This window comes from Oncorhynchus kisutch, unplaced genomic scaffold (assembly GCF_002021735.2).
Source record: "Oncorhynchus kisutch isolate 150728-3 unplaced genomic scaffold, Okis_V2 scaffold780, whole genome shotgun sequence".
Classification (NCBI taxonomy): Eukaryota; Metazoa; Chordata; class Actinopteri; order Salmoniformes; family Salmonidae; genus Oncorhynchus; species Oncorhynchus kisutch.
Genome location: NW_022262725.1, coordinates 13,963 through 27,623, shown reverse-complemented (window position 1 = coordinate 27,623; position 13,661 = coordinate 13,963). Strand labels below are relative to the sequence as shown.

General features: G+C 41.8%; 25 non-coding genes across 25 annotated transcripts; all 25 read right to left on the bottom strand.

Moving 5' to 3' along the window:
* Nucleotides 1-175: 175 nt before the first annotated feature.
* On the bottom strand, nt 176-258 carry trnal-cag (transfer RNA leucine (anticodon CAG)). Its single transcript has one exon. It is a non-coding gene; the product is annotated as a tRNA-Leu (tRNA).
* A 633-nt stretch (nt 259-891) lies between these two features.
* Nucleotides 892-973, bottom strand: trnas-aga (transfer RNA serine (anticodon AGA)). The gene has a single exon. It is a non-coding gene; the product is annotated as a tRNA-Ser (tRNA).
* Nucleotides 974-1,244: 271 nt separating this feature from the next.
* trnal-cag (transfer RNA leucine (anticodon CAG)) lies at nt 1,245-1,327 on the bottom strand. The gene has a single exon. It is a non-coding gene; the product is annotated as a tRNA-Leu (tRNA).
* Nucleotides 1,328-1,960: 633 nt separating this feature from the next.
* trnas-aga (transfer RNA serine (anticodon AGA)) lies at nt 1,961-2,042 on the bottom strand. The gene has a single exon. It is a non-coding gene; the product is annotated as a tRNA-Ser (tRNA).
* A 271-nt stretch (nt 2,043-2,313) lies between these two features.
* Nucleotides 2,314-2,396, bottom strand: trnal-cag (transfer RNA leucine (anticodon CAG)). Its single transcript has one exon. It is a non-coding gene; the product is annotated as a tRNA-Leu (tRNA).
* A 633-nt stretch (nt 2,397-3,029) lies between these two features.
* trnas-aga (transfer RNA serine (anticodon AGA)) lies at nt 3,030-3,111 on the bottom strand. The gene has a single exon. It is a non-coding gene; the product is annotated as a tRNA-Ser (tRNA).
* Nucleotides 3,112-3,382: 271 nt separating this feature from the next.
* On the bottom strand, nt 3,383-3,465 carry trnal-cag (transfer RNA leucine (anticodon CAG)). The gene has a single exon. It is a non-coding gene; the product is annotated as a tRNA-Leu (tRNA).
* A 633-nt stretch (nt 3,466-4,098) lies between these two features.
* On the bottom strand, nt 4,099-4,180 carry trnas-aga (transfer RNA serine (anticodon AGA)). Its single transcript has one exon. It is a non-coding gene; the product is annotated as a tRNA-Ser (tRNA).
* Nucleotides 4,181-4,451: 271 nt separating this feature from the next.
* Nucleotides 4,452-4,534, bottom strand: trnal-cag (transfer RNA leucine (anticodon CAG)). The gene has a single exon. It is a non-coding gene; the product is annotated as a tRNA-Leu (tRNA).
* A 633-nt stretch (nt 4,535-5,167) lies between these two features.
* On the bottom strand, nt 5,168-5,249 carry trnas-aga (transfer RNA serine (anticodon AGA)). The gene has a single exon. It is a non-coding gene; the product is annotated as a tRNA-Ser (tRNA).
* Nucleotides 5,250-5,520: 271 nt separating this feature from the next.
* Nucleotides 5,521-5,603, bottom strand: trnal-cag (transfer RNA leucine (anticodon CAG)). The gene has a single exon. It is a non-coding gene; the product is annotated as a tRNA-Leu (tRNA).
* A 633-nt stretch (nt 5,604-6,236) lies between these two features.
* On the bottom strand, nt 6,237-6,318 carry trnas-aga (transfer RNA serine (anticodon AGA)). The gene has a single exon. It is a non-coding gene; the product is annotated as a tRNA-Ser (tRNA).
* A 271-nt stretch (nt 6,319-6,589) lies between these two features.
* trnal-cag (transfer RNA leucine (anticodon CAG)) lies at nt 6,590-6,672 on the bottom strand. The gene has a single exon. It is a non-coding gene; the product is annotated as a tRNA-Leu (tRNA).
* Nucleotides 6,673-7,305: 633 nt separating this feature from the next.
* trnas-aga (transfer RNA serine (anticodon AGA)) lies at nt 7,306-7,387 on the bottom strand. Its single transcript has one exon. It is a non-coding gene; the product is annotated as a tRNA-Ser (tRNA).
* Nucleotides 7,388-7,658: 271 nt separating this feature from the next.
* On the bottom strand, nt 7,659-7,741 carry trnal-cag (transfer RNA leucine (anticodon CAG)). The gene has a single exon. It is a non-coding gene; the product is annotated as a tRNA-Leu (tRNA).
* Nucleotides 7,742-8,374: 633 nt separating this feature from the next.
* trnas-aga (transfer RNA serine (anticodon AGA)) lies at nt 8,375-8,456 on the bottom strand. The gene has a single exon. It is a non-coding gene; the product is annotated as a tRNA-Ser (tRNA).
* Nucleotides 8,457-8,727: 271 nt separating this feature from the next.
* trnal-cag (transfer RNA leucine (anticodon CAG)) lies at nt 8,728-8,810 on the bottom strand. The gene has a single exon. It is a non-coding gene; the product is annotated as a tRNA-Leu (tRNA).
* Nucleotides 8,811-9,443: 633 nt separating this feature from the next.
* trnas-aga (transfer RNA serine (anticodon AGA)) lies at nt 9,444-9,525 on the bottom strand. Its single transcript has one exon. It is a non-coding gene; the product is annotated as a tRNA-Ser (tRNA).
* A 271-nt stretch (nt 9,526-9,796) lies between these two features.
* On the bottom strand, nt 9,797-9,879 carry trnal-cag (transfer RNA leucine (anticodon CAG)). Its single transcript has one exon. It is a non-coding gene; the product is annotated as a tRNA-Leu (tRNA).
* A 633-nt stretch (nt 9,880-10,512) lies between these two features.
* trnas-aga (transfer RNA serine (anticodon AGA)) lies at nt 10,513-10,594 on the bottom strand. The gene has a single exon. It is a non-coding gene; the product is annotated as a tRNA-Ser (tRNA).
* A 271-nt stretch (nt 10,595-10,865) lies between these two features.
* Nucleotides 10,866-10,948, bottom strand: trnal-cag (transfer RNA leucine (anticodon CAG)). Its single transcript has one exon. It is a non-coding gene; the product is annotated as a tRNA-Leu (tRNA).
* Nucleotides 10,949-11,581: 633 nt separating this feature from the next.
* Nucleotides 11,582-11,663, bottom strand: trnas-aga (transfer RNA serine (anticodon AGA)). The gene has a single exon. It is a non-coding gene; the product is annotated as a tRNA-Ser (tRNA).
* Nucleotides 11,664-11,934: 271 nt separating this feature from the next.
* trnal-cag (transfer RNA leucine (anticodon CAG)) lies at nt 11,935-12,017 on the bottom strand. The gene has a single exon. It is a non-coding gene; the product is annotated as a tRNA-Leu (tRNA).
* Nucleotides 12,018-12,650: 633 nt separating this feature from the next.
* On the bottom strand, nt 12,651-12,732 carry trnas-aga (transfer RNA serine (anticodon AGA)). The gene has a single exon. It is a non-coding gene; the product is annotated as a tRNA-Ser (tRNA).
* A 271-nt stretch (nt 12,733-13,003) lies between these two features.
* trnal-cag (transfer RNA leucine (anticodon CAG)) lies at nt 13,004-13,086 on the bottom strand. The gene has a single exon. It is a non-coding gene; the product is annotated as a tRNA-Leu (tRNA).
* Between the last annotated feature and the right edge of the window lie 575 nt (nt 13,087-13,661).

The window sequence follows — 13,661 nt, the reverse complement described above, 5'->3', positions numbered from 1 at the left end:
ATGCAATAAAATGAATTGTTCCCCTCATTCATTATTAAGTACAGCTGTTTTCTAATTTCCTTGATCTTTGGTCAGCTCCAGAAGGTTTTCATTTGAGAGTGTTTATTATAAATTGTTATTTCATCATCTTATTATTACTGCTAAGCAGCATGACTCCTGAGAGGCACTAAACAACTGTCAGAAGTGGGATTTGAACCCACGCCTCCATGGGAGACTGCGACCTGAACGCAGCGCCTTAGACCGCTCGGCCATCCTGACTACAGCACAGTACCTGGGTATCGGGTTAAAGAGTATGGGGTAAAAGTAGAAATAGGCACAGCAACGCAATCACCACAGAGACCAGTAAATGTATGCACGATACCGACTTGCACTTTCAATAGTCATTTGTTTTTATCAATGAAAAACTCCAGTCATTGATTTAACCTCAATATGGCCTTCAATGGAAAAGAGTAGTAAATCGTCATTGAATGAACGCTAAACTGGCCTCAGAATATGGCCATTCTGATATAAATGATAAAATGCCTCAGATAGGACCAAAAAAGTGTCTGGAGCTATCCGTCAGGGTAAGAGTGACAACAGGTCCACATGTCAAAATGGGGGAAATCTTAGAAAATGGCTTCATGGTTATTCATGAGAATCGTGTTGTTGTATTGTTGAGTGTATCATGGGATCTCACCTGAAATCTGTGGCTTGACTACAAACCTGTAACCTATGCTACTGTGGCCTATAGAGCTAGAAGGATGGATAACCAGGTGTGTAAAGGTGTGAGGTGGGATCCTATCCCAAATGGACAACTAATCCCTATGTACTTGTGGAGATCTGAGAGGATATGATTGGTATAAGAAACACGACTAAACTTCAACCTCCGGAGGGGTCAAGAAAATTCAATTTCGTTGTCGGCAGGATTCGAACCTGCGCAGGAAGATCCTAATGGATTTCTAGTCCATCGCCTTAACCACTCGGCCACGACAACAGTCTTGTCAGCAGTGAATGGGCCACCAGGCATAGCCTACAGAAAGTGATAATTTTACAACTGAAAGACAATGCAGTAACTCATTAACTCATTATAATGCAATAAAATGAATTGTTCCCCTCATTCATTATTAAGTACAGCTGTTTTCTAATTTCCTTGATCTTTGGTCAGCTCCAGAAGGTTTTCATTTGAGAGTGTTTATTATAAATTGTTATTTCATCATCTTATTATTACTGCTAAGCAGCATGACTCCTGAGAGGCACTAAACAACTGTCAGAAGTGGGATTTGAACCCACGCCTCCATGGGAGACTGCGACCTGAACGCAGCGCCTTAGACCGCTCGGCCATCCTGACTACAGCACAGTACCTGGGTATCGGGTTAAAGAGTATGGGGTAAAAGTAGAAATAGGCACAGCAACGCAATCACCACAGAGACCAGTAAATGTATGCACGATACCGACTTGCACTTTCAATAGTCATTTGTTTTTATCAATGAAAAACTCCAGTCATTGATTTAACCTCAATATGGCCTTCAATGGAAAAGAGTAGTAAATCGTCATTGAATGAACGCTAAACTGGCCTCAGAATATGGCCATTCTGATATAAATGATAAAATGCCTCAGATAGGACCAAAAAAGTGTCTGGAGCTATCCGTCAGGGTAAGAGTGACAACAGGTCCACATGTCAAAATGGGGGAAATCTTAGAAAATGGCTTCATGGTTATTCATGAGAATCGTGTTGTTGTATTGTTGAGTGTATCATGGGATCTCACCTGAAATCTGTGGCTTGACTACAAACCTGTAACCTATGCTACTGTGGCCTATAGAGCTAGAAGGATGGATAACCAGGTGTGTAAAGGTGTGAGGTGGGATCCTATCCCAAATGGACAACTAATCCCTATGTACTTGTGGAGATCTGAGAGGATATGATTGGTATAAGAAACACGACTAAACTTCAACCTCCGGAGGGGTCAAGAAAATTCAATTTCGTTGTCGGCAGGATTCGAACCTGCGCAGGAAGATCCTAATGGATTTCTAGTCCATCGCCTTAACCACTCGGCCACGACAACAGTCTTGTCAGCAGTGAATGGGCCACCAGGCATAGCCTACAGAAAGTGATAATTTTACAACTGAAAGACAATGCAGTAACTCATTAACTCATTATAATGCAATAAAATGAATTGTTCCCCTCATTCATTATTAAGTACAGCTGTTTTCTAATTTCCTTGATCTTTGGTCAGCTCCAGAAGGTTTTCATTTGAGAGTGTTTATTATAAATTGTTATTTCATCATCTTATTATTACTGCTAAGCAGCATGACTCCTGAGAGGCACTAAACAACTGTCAGAAGTGGGATTTGAACCCACGCCTCCATGGGAGACTGCGACCTGAACGCAGCGCCTTAGACCGCTCGGCCATCCTGACTACAGCACAGTACCTGGGTATCGGGTTAAAGAGTATGGGGTAAAAGTAGAAATAGGCACAGCAACGCAATCACCACAGAGACCAGTAAATGTATGCACGATACCGACTTGCACTTTCAATAGTCATTTGTTTTTATCAATGAAAAACTCCAGTCATTGATTTAACCTCAATATGGCCTTCAATGGAAAAGAGTAGTAAATCGTCATTGAATGAACGCTAAACTGGCCTCAGAATATGGCCATTCTGATATAAATGATAAAATGCCTCAGATAGGACCAAAAAAGTGTCTGGAGCTATCCGTCAGGGTAAGAGTGACAACAGGTCCACATGTCAAAATGGGGGAAATCTTAGAAAATGGCTTCATGGTTATTCATGAGAATCGTGTTGTTGTATTGTTGAGTGTATCATGGGATCTCACCTGAAATCTGTGGCTTGACTACAAACCTGTAACCTATGCTACTGTGGCCTATAGAGCTAGAAGGATGGATAACCAGGTGTGTAAAGGTGTGAGGTGGGATCCTATCCCAAATGGACAACTAATCCCTATGTACTTGTGGAGATCTGAGAGGATATGATTGGTATAAGAAACACGACTAAACTTCAACCTCCGGAGGGGTCAAGAAAATTCAATTTCGTTGTCGGCAGGATTCGAACCTGCGCAGGAAGATCCTAATGGATTTCTAGTCCATCGCCTTAACCACTCGGCCACGACAACAGTCTTGTCAGCAGTGAATGGGCCACCAGGCATAGCCTACAGAAAGTGATAATTTTACAACTGAAAGACAATGCAGTAACTCATTAACTCATTATAATGCAATAAAATGAATTGTTCCCCTCATTCATTATTAAGTACAGCTGTTTTCTAATTTCCTTGATCTTTGGTCAGCTCCAGAAGGTTTTCATTTGAGAGTGTTTATTATAAATTGTTATTTCATCATCTTATTATTACTGCTAAGCAGCATGACTCCTGAGAGGCACTAAACAACTGTCAGAAGTGGGATTTGAACCCACGCCTCCATGGGAGACTGCGACCTGAACGCAGCGCCTTAGACCGCTCGGCCATCCTGACTACAGCACAGTACCTGGGTATCGGGTTAAAGAGTATGGGGTAAAAGTAGAAATAGGCACAGCAACGCAATCACCACAGAGACCAGTAAATGTATGCACGATACCGACTTGCACTTTCAATAGTCATTTGTTTTTATCAATGAAAAACTCCAGTCATTGATTTAACCTCAATATGGCCTTCAATGGAAAAGAGTAGTAAATCGTCATTGAATGAACGCTAAACTGGCCTCAGAATATGGCCATTCTGATATAAATGATAAAATGCCTCAGATAGGACCAAAAAAGTGTCTGGAGCTATCCGTCAGGGTAAGAGTGACAACAGGTCCACATGTCAAAATGGGGGAAATCTTAGAAAATGGCTTCATGGTTATTCATGAGAATCGTGTTGTTGTATTGTTGAGTGTATCATGGGATCTCACCTGAAATCTGTGGCTTGACTACAAACCTGTAACCTATGCTACTGTGGTCTATAGAGCTAGAAGGATGGATAACCAGGTGTGTAAAGGTGTGAGGTGGGATCCTATCCCAAATGGACAACTAATCCCTATGTACTTGTGGAGATCTGAGAGGATATGATTGGTATAAGAAACACGACTAAACTTCAACCTCCGGAGGGGTCAAGAAAATTCAATTTCGTTGTCGGCAGGATTCGAACCTGCGCAGGAAGATCCTAATGGATTTCTAGTCCATCGCCTTAACCACTCGGCCACGACAACAGTCTTGTCAGCAGTGAATGGGCCACCAGGCATAGCCTACAGAAAGTGATAATTTTACAACTGAAAGACAATGCAGTAACTCATTAACTCATTATAATGCAATAAAATGAATTGTTCCCCTCATTCATTATTAAGTACAGCTGTTTTCTAATTTCCTTGATCTTTGGTCAGCTCCAGAAGGTTTTCATTTGAGAGTGTTTATTATAAATTGTTATTTCATCATCTTATTATTACTGCTAAGCAGCATGACTCCTGAGAGGCACTAAACAACTGTCAGAAGTGGGATTTGAACCCACGCCTCCATGGGAGACTGCGACCTGAACGCAGCGCCTTAGACCGCTCGGCCATCCTGACTACAGCACAGTACCTGGGTATCGGGTTAAAGAGTATGGGGTAAAAGTAGAAATAGGCACAGCAACGCAATCACCACAGAGACCAGTAAATGTATGCACGATACCGACTTGCACTTTCAATAGTCATTTGTTTTTATCAATGAAAAACTCCAGTCATTGATTTAACCTCAATATGGCCTTCAATGGAAAAGAGTAGTAAATCGTCATTGAATGAACGCTAAACTGGCCTCAGAATATGGCCATTCTGATATAAATGATAAAATGCCTCAGATAGGACCAAAAAAGTGTCTGGAGCTATCCGTCAGGGTAAGAGTGACAACAGGTCCACATGTCAAAATGGGGGAAATCTTAGAAAATGGCTTCATGGTTATTCATGAGAATCGTGTTGTTGTATTGTTGAGTGTATCATGGGATCTCACCTGAAATCTGTGGCTTGACTACAAACCTGTAACCTATGCTACTGTGGCCTATAGAGCTAGAAGGATGGATAACCAGGTGTGTAAAGGTGTGAGGTGGGATCCTATCCCAAATGGACAACTAATCCCTATGTACTTGTGGAGATCTGAGAGGATATGATTGGTATAAGAAACACGACTAAACTTCAACCTCCGGAGGGGTCAAGAAAATTCAATTTCGTTGTCGGCAGGATTCGAACCTGCGCAGGAAGATCCTAATGGATTTCTAGTCCATCGCCTTAACCACTCGGCCACGACAACAGTCTTGTCAGCAGTGAATGGGCCACCAGGCATAGCCTACAGAAAGTGATAATTTTACAACTGAAAGACAATGCAGTAACTCATTAACTCATTATAATGCAATAAAATGAATTGTTCCCCTCATTCATTATTAAGTACAGCTGTTTTCTAATTTCCTTGATCTTTGGTCAGCTCCAGAAGGTTTTCATTTGAGAGTGTTTATTATAAATTGTTATTTCATCATCTTATTATTACTGCTAAGCAGCATGACTCCTGAGAGGCACTAAACAACTGTCAGAAGTGGGATTTGAACCCACGCCTCCATGGGAGACTGCGACCTGAACGCAGCGCCTTAGACCGCTCGGCCATCCTGACTACAGCACAGTACCTGGGTATCGGGTTAAAGAGTATGGGGTAAAAGTAGAAATAGGCACAGCAACGCAATCACCACAGAGACCAGTAAATGTATGCACGATACCGACTTGCACTTTCAATAGTCATTTGTTTTTATCAATGAAAAACTCCAGTCATTGATTTAACCTCAATATGGCCTTCAATGGAAAAGAGTAGTAAATCGTCATTGAATGAACGCTAAACTGGCCTCAGAATATGGCCATTCTGATATAAATGATAAAATGCCTCAGATAGGACCAAAAAAGTGTCTGGAGCTATCCGTCAGGGTAAGAGTGACAACAGGTCCACATGTCAAAATGGGGGAAATCTTAGAAAATGGCTTCATGGTTATTCATGAGAATCGTGTTGTTGTATTGTTGAGTGTATCATGGGATCTCACCTGAAATCTGTGGCTTGACTACAAACCTGTAACCTATGCTACTGTGGCCTATAGAGCTAGAAGGATGGATAACCAGGTGTGTAAAGGTGTGAGGTGGGATCCTATCCCAAATGGACAACTAATCCCTATGTACTTGTGGAGATCTGAGAGGATATGATTGGTATAAGAAACACGACTAAACTTCAACCTCCGGAGGGGTCAAGAAAATTCAATTTCGTTGTCGGCAGGATTCGAACCTGCGCAGGAAGATCCTAATGGATTTCTAGTCCATCGCCTTAACCACTCGGCCACGACAACAGTCTTGTCAGCAGTGAATGGGCCACCAGGCATAGCCTACAGAAAGTGATAATTTTACAACTGAAAGACAATGCAGTAACTCATTAACTCATTATAATGCAATAAAATGAATTGTTCCCCTCATTCATTATTAAGTACAGCTGTTTTCTAATTTCCTTGATCTTTGGTCAGCTCCAGAAGGTTTTCATTTGAGAGTGTTTATTATAAATTGTTATTTCATCATCTTATTATTACTGCTAAGCAGCATGACTCCTGAGAGGCACTAAACAACTGTCAGAAGTGGGATTTGAACCCACGCCTCCATGGGAGACTGCGACCTGAACGCAGCGCCTTAGACCGCTCGGCCATCCTGACTACAGCACAGTACCTGGGTATCGGGTTAAAGAGTATGGGGTAAAAGTAGAAATAGGCACAGCAACGCAATCACCACAGAGACCAGTAAATGTATGCACGATACCGACTTGCACTTTCAATAGTCATTTGTTTTTATCAATGAAAAACTCCAGTCATTGATTTAACCTCAATATGGCCTTCAATGGAAAAGAGTAGTAAATCGTCATTGAATGAACGCTAAACTGGCCTCAGAATATGGCCATTCTGATATAAATGATAAAATGCCTCAGATAGGACCAAAAAAGTGTCTGGAGCTATCCGTCAGGGTAAGAGTGACAACAGGTCCACATGTCAAAATGGGGGAAATCTTAGAAAATGGCTTCATGGTTATTCATGAGAATCGTGTTGTTGTATTGTTGAGTGTATCATGGGATCTCACCTGAAATCTGTGGCTTGACTACAAACCTGTAACCTATGCTACTGTGGCCTATAGAGCTAGAAGGATGGATAACCAGGTGTGTAAAGGTGTGAGGTGGGATCCTATCCCAAATGGACAACTAATCCCTATGTACTTGTGGAGATCTGAGAGGATATGATTGGTATAAGAAACACGACTAAACTTCAACCTCCGGAGGGGTCAAGAAAATTCAATTTCGTTGTCGGCAGGATTCGAACCTGCGCAGGAAGATCCTAATGGATTTCTAGTCCATCGCCTTAACCACTCGGCCACGACAACAGTCTTGTCAGCAGTGAATGGGCCACCAGGCATAGCCTACAGAAAGTGATAATTTTACAACTGAAAGACAATGCAGTAACTCATTAACTCATTATAATGCAATAAAATGAATTGTTCCCCTCATTCATTATTAAGTACAGCTGTTTTCTAATTTCCTTGATCTTTGGTCAGCTCCAGAAGGTTTTCATTTGAGAGTGTTTATTATAAATTGTTATTTCATCATCTTATTATTACTGCTAAGCAGCATGACTCCTGAGAGGCACTAAACAACTGTCAGAAGTGGGATTTGAACCCACGCCTCCATGGGAGACTGCGACCTGAACGCAGCGCCTTAGACCGCTCGGCCATCCTGACTACAGCACAGTACCTGGGTATCGGGTTAAAGAGTATGGGGTAAAAGTAGAAATAGGCACAGCAACGCAATCACCACAGAGACCAGTAAATGTATGCACGATACCGACTTGCACTTTCAATAGTCATTTGTTTTTATCAATGAAAAACTCCAGTCATTGATTTAACCTCAATATGGCCTTCAATGGAAAAGAGTAGTAAATCGTCATTGAATGAACGCTAAACTGGCCTCAGAATATGGCCATTCTGATATAAATGATAAAATGCCTCAGATAGGACCAAAAAAGTGTCTGGAGCTATCCGTCAGGGTAAGAGTGACAACAGGTCCACATGTCAAAATGGGGGAAATCTTAGAAAATGGCTTCATGGTTATTCATGAGAATCGTGTTGTTGTATTGTTGAGTGTATCATGGGATCTCACCTGAAATCTGTGGCTTGACTACAAACCTGTAACCTATGCTACTGTGGCCTATAGAGCTAGAAGGATGGATAACCAGGTGTGTAAAGGTGTGAGGTGGGATCCTATCCCAAATGGACAACTAATCCCTATGTACTTGTGGAGATCTGAGAGGATATGATTGGTATAAGAAACACGACTAAACTTCAACCTCCGGAGGGGTCAAGAAAATTCAATTTCGTTGTCGGCAGGATTCGAACCTGCGCAGGAAGATCCTAATGGATTTCTAGTCCATCGCCTTAACCACTCGGCCACGACAACAGTCTTGTCAGCAGTGAATGGGCCACCAGGCATAGCCTACAGAAAGTGATAATTTTACAACTGAAAGACAATGCAGTAACTCATTAACTCATTATAATGCAATAAAATGAATTGTTCCCCTCATTCATTATTAAGTACAGCTGTTTTCTAATTTCCTTGATCTTTGGTCAGCTCCAGAAGGTTTTCATTTGAGAGTGTTTATTATAAATTGTTATTTCATCATCTTATTATTACTGCTAAGCAGCATGACTCCTGAGAGGCACTAAACAACTGTCAGAAGTGGGATTTGAACCCACGCCTCCATGGGAGACTGCGACCTGAACGCAGCGCCTTAGACCGCTCGGCCATCCTGACTACAGCACAGTACCTGGGTATCGGGTTAAAGAGTATGGGGTAAAAGTAGAAATAGGCACAGCAACGCAATCACCACAGAGACCAGTAAATGTATGCACGATACCGACTTGCACTTTCAATAGTCATTTGTTTTTATCAATGAAAAACTCCAGTCATTGATTTAACCTCAATATGGCCTTCAATGGAAAAGAGTAGTAAATCGTCATTGAATGAACGCTAAACTGGCCTCAGAATATGGCCATTCTGATATAAATGATAAAATGCCTCAGATAGGACCAAAAAAGTGTCTGGAGCTATCCGTCAGGGTAAGAGTGACAACAGGTCCACATGTCAAAATGGGGGAAATCTTAGAAAATGGCTTCATGGTTATTCATGAGAATCGTGTTGTTGTATTGTTGAGTGTATCATGGGATCTCACCTGAAATCTGTGGCTTGACTACAAACCTGTAACCTATGCTACTGTGGCCTATAGAGCTAGAAGGATGGATAACCAGGTGTGTAAAGGTGTGAGGTGGGATCCTATCCCAAATGGACAACTAATCCCTATGTACTTGTGGAGATCTGAGAGGATATGATTGGTATAAGAAACACGACTAAACTTCAACCTCCGGAGGGGTCAAGAAAATTCAATTTCGTTGTCGGCAGGATTCGAACCTGCGCAGGAAGATCCTAATGGATTTCTAGTCCATCGCCTTAACCACTCGGCCACGACAACAGTCTTGTCAGCAGTGAATGGGCCACCAGGCATAGCCTACAGAAAGTGATAATTTTACAACTGAAAGACAATGCAGTAACTCATTAACTCATTATAATGCAATAAAATGAATTGTTCCCCTCATTCATTATTAAGTACAGCTGTTTTCTAATTTCCTTGATCTTTGGTCAGCTCCAGAAGGTTTTCATTTGAGAGTGTTTATTATAAATTGTTATTTCATCATCTTATTATTACTGCTAAGCAGCATGACTCCTGAGAGGCACTAAACAACTGTCAGAAGTGGGATTTGAACCCACGCCTCCATGGGAGACTGCGACCTGAACGCAGCGCCTTAGACCGCTCGGCCATCCTGACTACAGCACAGTACCTGGGTATCGGGTTAAAGAGTATGGGGTAAAAGTAGAAATAGGCACAGCAACGCAATCACCACAGAGACCAGTAAATGTATGCACGATACCGACTTGCACTTTCAATAGTCATTTGTTTTTATCAATGAAAAACTCCAGTCATTGATTTAACCTCAATATGGCCTTCAATGGAAAAGAGTAGTAAATCGTCATTGAATGAACGCTAAACTGGCCTCAGAATATGGCCATTCTGATATAAATGATAAAATGCCTCAGATAGGACCAAAAAAGTGTCTGGAGCTATCCGTCAGGGTAAGAGTGACAACAGGTCCACATGTCAAAATGGGGGAAATCTTAGAAAATGGCTTCATGGTTATTCATGAGAATCGTGTTGTTGTATTGTTGAGTGTATCATGGGATCTCACCTGAAATCTGTGGCTTGACTACAAACCTGTAACCTATGCTACTGTGGCCTATAGAGCTAGAAGGATGGATAACCAGGTGTGTAAAGGTGTGAGGTGGGATCCTATCCCAAATGGACAACTAATCCCTATGTACTTGTGGAGATCTGAGAGGATATGATTGGTATAAGAAACACGACTAAACTTCAACCTCCGGAGGGGTCAAGAAAATTCAATTTCGTTGTCGGCAGGATTCGAACCTGCGCAGGAAGATCCTAATGGATTTCTAGTCCATCGCCTTAACCACTCGGCCACGACAACAGTCTTGTCAGCAGTGAATGGGCCACCAGGCATAGCCTACAGAAAGTGATAATTTTACAACTGAAAGACAATGCAGTAACTCATTAACTCATTATAATGCAATAAAATGAATTGTTCCCCTCATTCATTATTAAGTACAGCTGTTTTCTAATTTCCTTGATCTTTGGTCAGCTCCAGAAGGTTTTCATTTGAGAGTGTTTATTATAAATTGTTATTTCATCATCTTATTATTACTGCTAAGCAGCATGACTCCTGAGAGGCACTAAACAACTGTCAGAAGTGGGATTTGAACCCACGCCTCCATGGGAGACTGCGACCTGAACGCAGCGCCTTAGACCGCTCGGCCATCCTGACTACAGCACAGTACCTGGGTATCGGGTTAAAGAGTATGGGGTAAAAGTAGAAATAGGCACAGCAACGCAATCACCACAGAGACCAGTAAATGTATGCACGATACCGACTTGCACTTTCAATAGTCATTTGTTTTTATCAATGAAAAACTCCAGTCATTGATTTAACCTCAATATGGCCTTCAATGGAAAAGAGTAGTAAATCGTCATTGAATGAACGCTAAACTGGCCTCAGAATATGGCCATTCTGATATAAATGATAAAATGCCTCAGATAGGACCAAAAAAGTGTCTGGAGCTATCCGTCAGGGTAAGAGTGACAACAGGTCCACATGTCAAAATGGGGGAAATCTTAGAAAATGGCTTCATGGTTATTCATGAGAATCGTGTTGTTGTATTGTTGAGTGTATCATGGGATCTCACCTGAAATCTGTGGCTTGACTACAAACCTGTAACCTATGCTACTGTGGCCTATAGAGCTAGAAGGATGGATAACCAGGTGTGTAAAGGTGTGAGGTGGGATCCTATCCCAAATGGACAACTAATCCCTATGTACTTGTGGAGATCTGAGAGGATATGATTGGTATAAGAAACACGACTAAACTTCAACCTCCGGAGGGGTCAAGAAAATTCAATTTCGTTGTCGGCAGGATTCGAACCTGCGCAGGAAGATCCTAATGGATTTCTAGTCCATCGCCTTAACCACTCGGCCACGACAACAGTCTTGTCAGCAGTGAATGGGCCACCAGGCATAGCCTACAGAAAGTGATAATTTTACAACTGAAAGACAATGCAGTAACTCATTAACTCATTATAATGCAATAAAATGAATTGTTCCCCTCATTCATTATTAAGTACAGCTGTTTTCTAATTTCCTTGATCTTTGGTCAGCTCCAGAAGGTTTTCATTTGAGAGTGTTTATTATAAATTGTTATTTCATCATCTTATTATTACTGCTAAGCAGCATGACTCCTGAGAGGCACTAAACAACTGTCAGAAGTGGGATTTGAACCCACGCCTCCATGGGAGACTGCGACCTGAACGCAGCGCCTTAGACCGCTCGGCCATCCTGACTACAGCACAGTACCTGGGTATCGGGTTAAAGAGTATGGGGTAAAAGTAGAAATAGGCACAGCAACGCAATCACCACAGAGACCAGTAAATGTATGCACGATACCGACTTGCACTTTCAATAGTCATTTGTTTTTATCAATGAAAAACTCCAGTCATTGATTTAACCTCAATATGGCCTTCAATGGAAAAGAGTAGTAAATCGTCATTGAATGAACGCTAAACTGGCCTCAGAATATGGCCATTCTGATATAAATGATAAAATGCCTCAGATAGGACCAAAAAAGTGTCTGGAGCTATCCGTCAGGGTAAGAGTGACAACAGGTCCACATGTCAAAATGGGGGAAATCTTAGAAAATGGCTTCATGGTTATTCATGAGAATCGTGTTGTTGTATTGTTGAGTGTATCATGGGATCTCACCTGAAATCTGTGGCTTGACTACAAACCTGTAACCTATGCTACTGTGGCCTATAGAGCTAGAAGGATGGATAACCAGGTGTGTAAAGGTGTGAGGTGGGATCCTATCCCAAATGGACAACTAATCCCTATGTACTTGTGGAGATCTGAGAGGATATGATTGGTATAAGAAACACGACTAAACTTCAACCTCCGGAGGGGTCAAGAAAATTCAATTTCGTTGTCGGCAGGATTCGAACCTGCGCAGGAAGATCCTAATGGATTTCTAGTCCATCGCCTTAACCACTCGGCCACGACAACAGTCTTGTCAGCAGTGAATGGGCCACCAGGCATAGCCTACAGAAAGTGATAATTTTACAACTGAAAGACAATGCAGTAACTCATTAACTCATTATAATGCAATAAAATGAATTGTTCCCCTCATTCATTATTAAGTACAGCTGTTTTCTAATTTCCTTGATCTTTGGTCAGCTCCAGAAGGTTTTCATTTGAGAGTGTTTATTATAAATTGTTATTTCATCATCTTATTATTACTGCTAAGCAGCATGACTCCTGAGAGGCACTAAACAACTGTCAGAAGTGGGATTTGAACCCACGCCTCCATGGGAGACTGCGACCTGAACGCAGCGCCTTAGACCGCTCGGCCATCCTGACTACAGCACAGTACCTGGGTATCGGGTTAAAGAGTATGGGGTAAAAGTAGAAATAGGCACAGCAACGCAATCACCACAGAGACCAGTAAATGTATGCACGATACCGACTTGCACTTTCAATAGTCATTTGTTTTTATCAATGAAAAACTCCAGTCATTGATTTAACCTCAATATGGCCTTCAATGGAAAAGAGTAGTAAATCGTCATTGAATGAACGCTAAACTGGCCTCAGAATATGGCCATTCTGATATAAATGATAAAATGCCTCAGATAGGACCAAAAAAGTGTCTGGAGCTATCCGTCAGGGTAAGAGTGACAACAGGTCCACATGTCAAAATGGGGGAAATCTTAGAAAATGGCTTCATGGTTATTCATGAGAATCGTGTTGTTGTATTGTTGAGTGTATCATGGGATCTCACCTGAAATCTGTGGCTTGACTACAAACCTGTAACCTATGCTACTGTGGCCTATAGAGCTAGAAGGATGGATAACCAGGTGTGTAAAGGTGTGAGGTGGGATCCTATCCCAAATGGACAACTAATCCCTATGTACTTGTGGAGATCTGAGAGGATATGA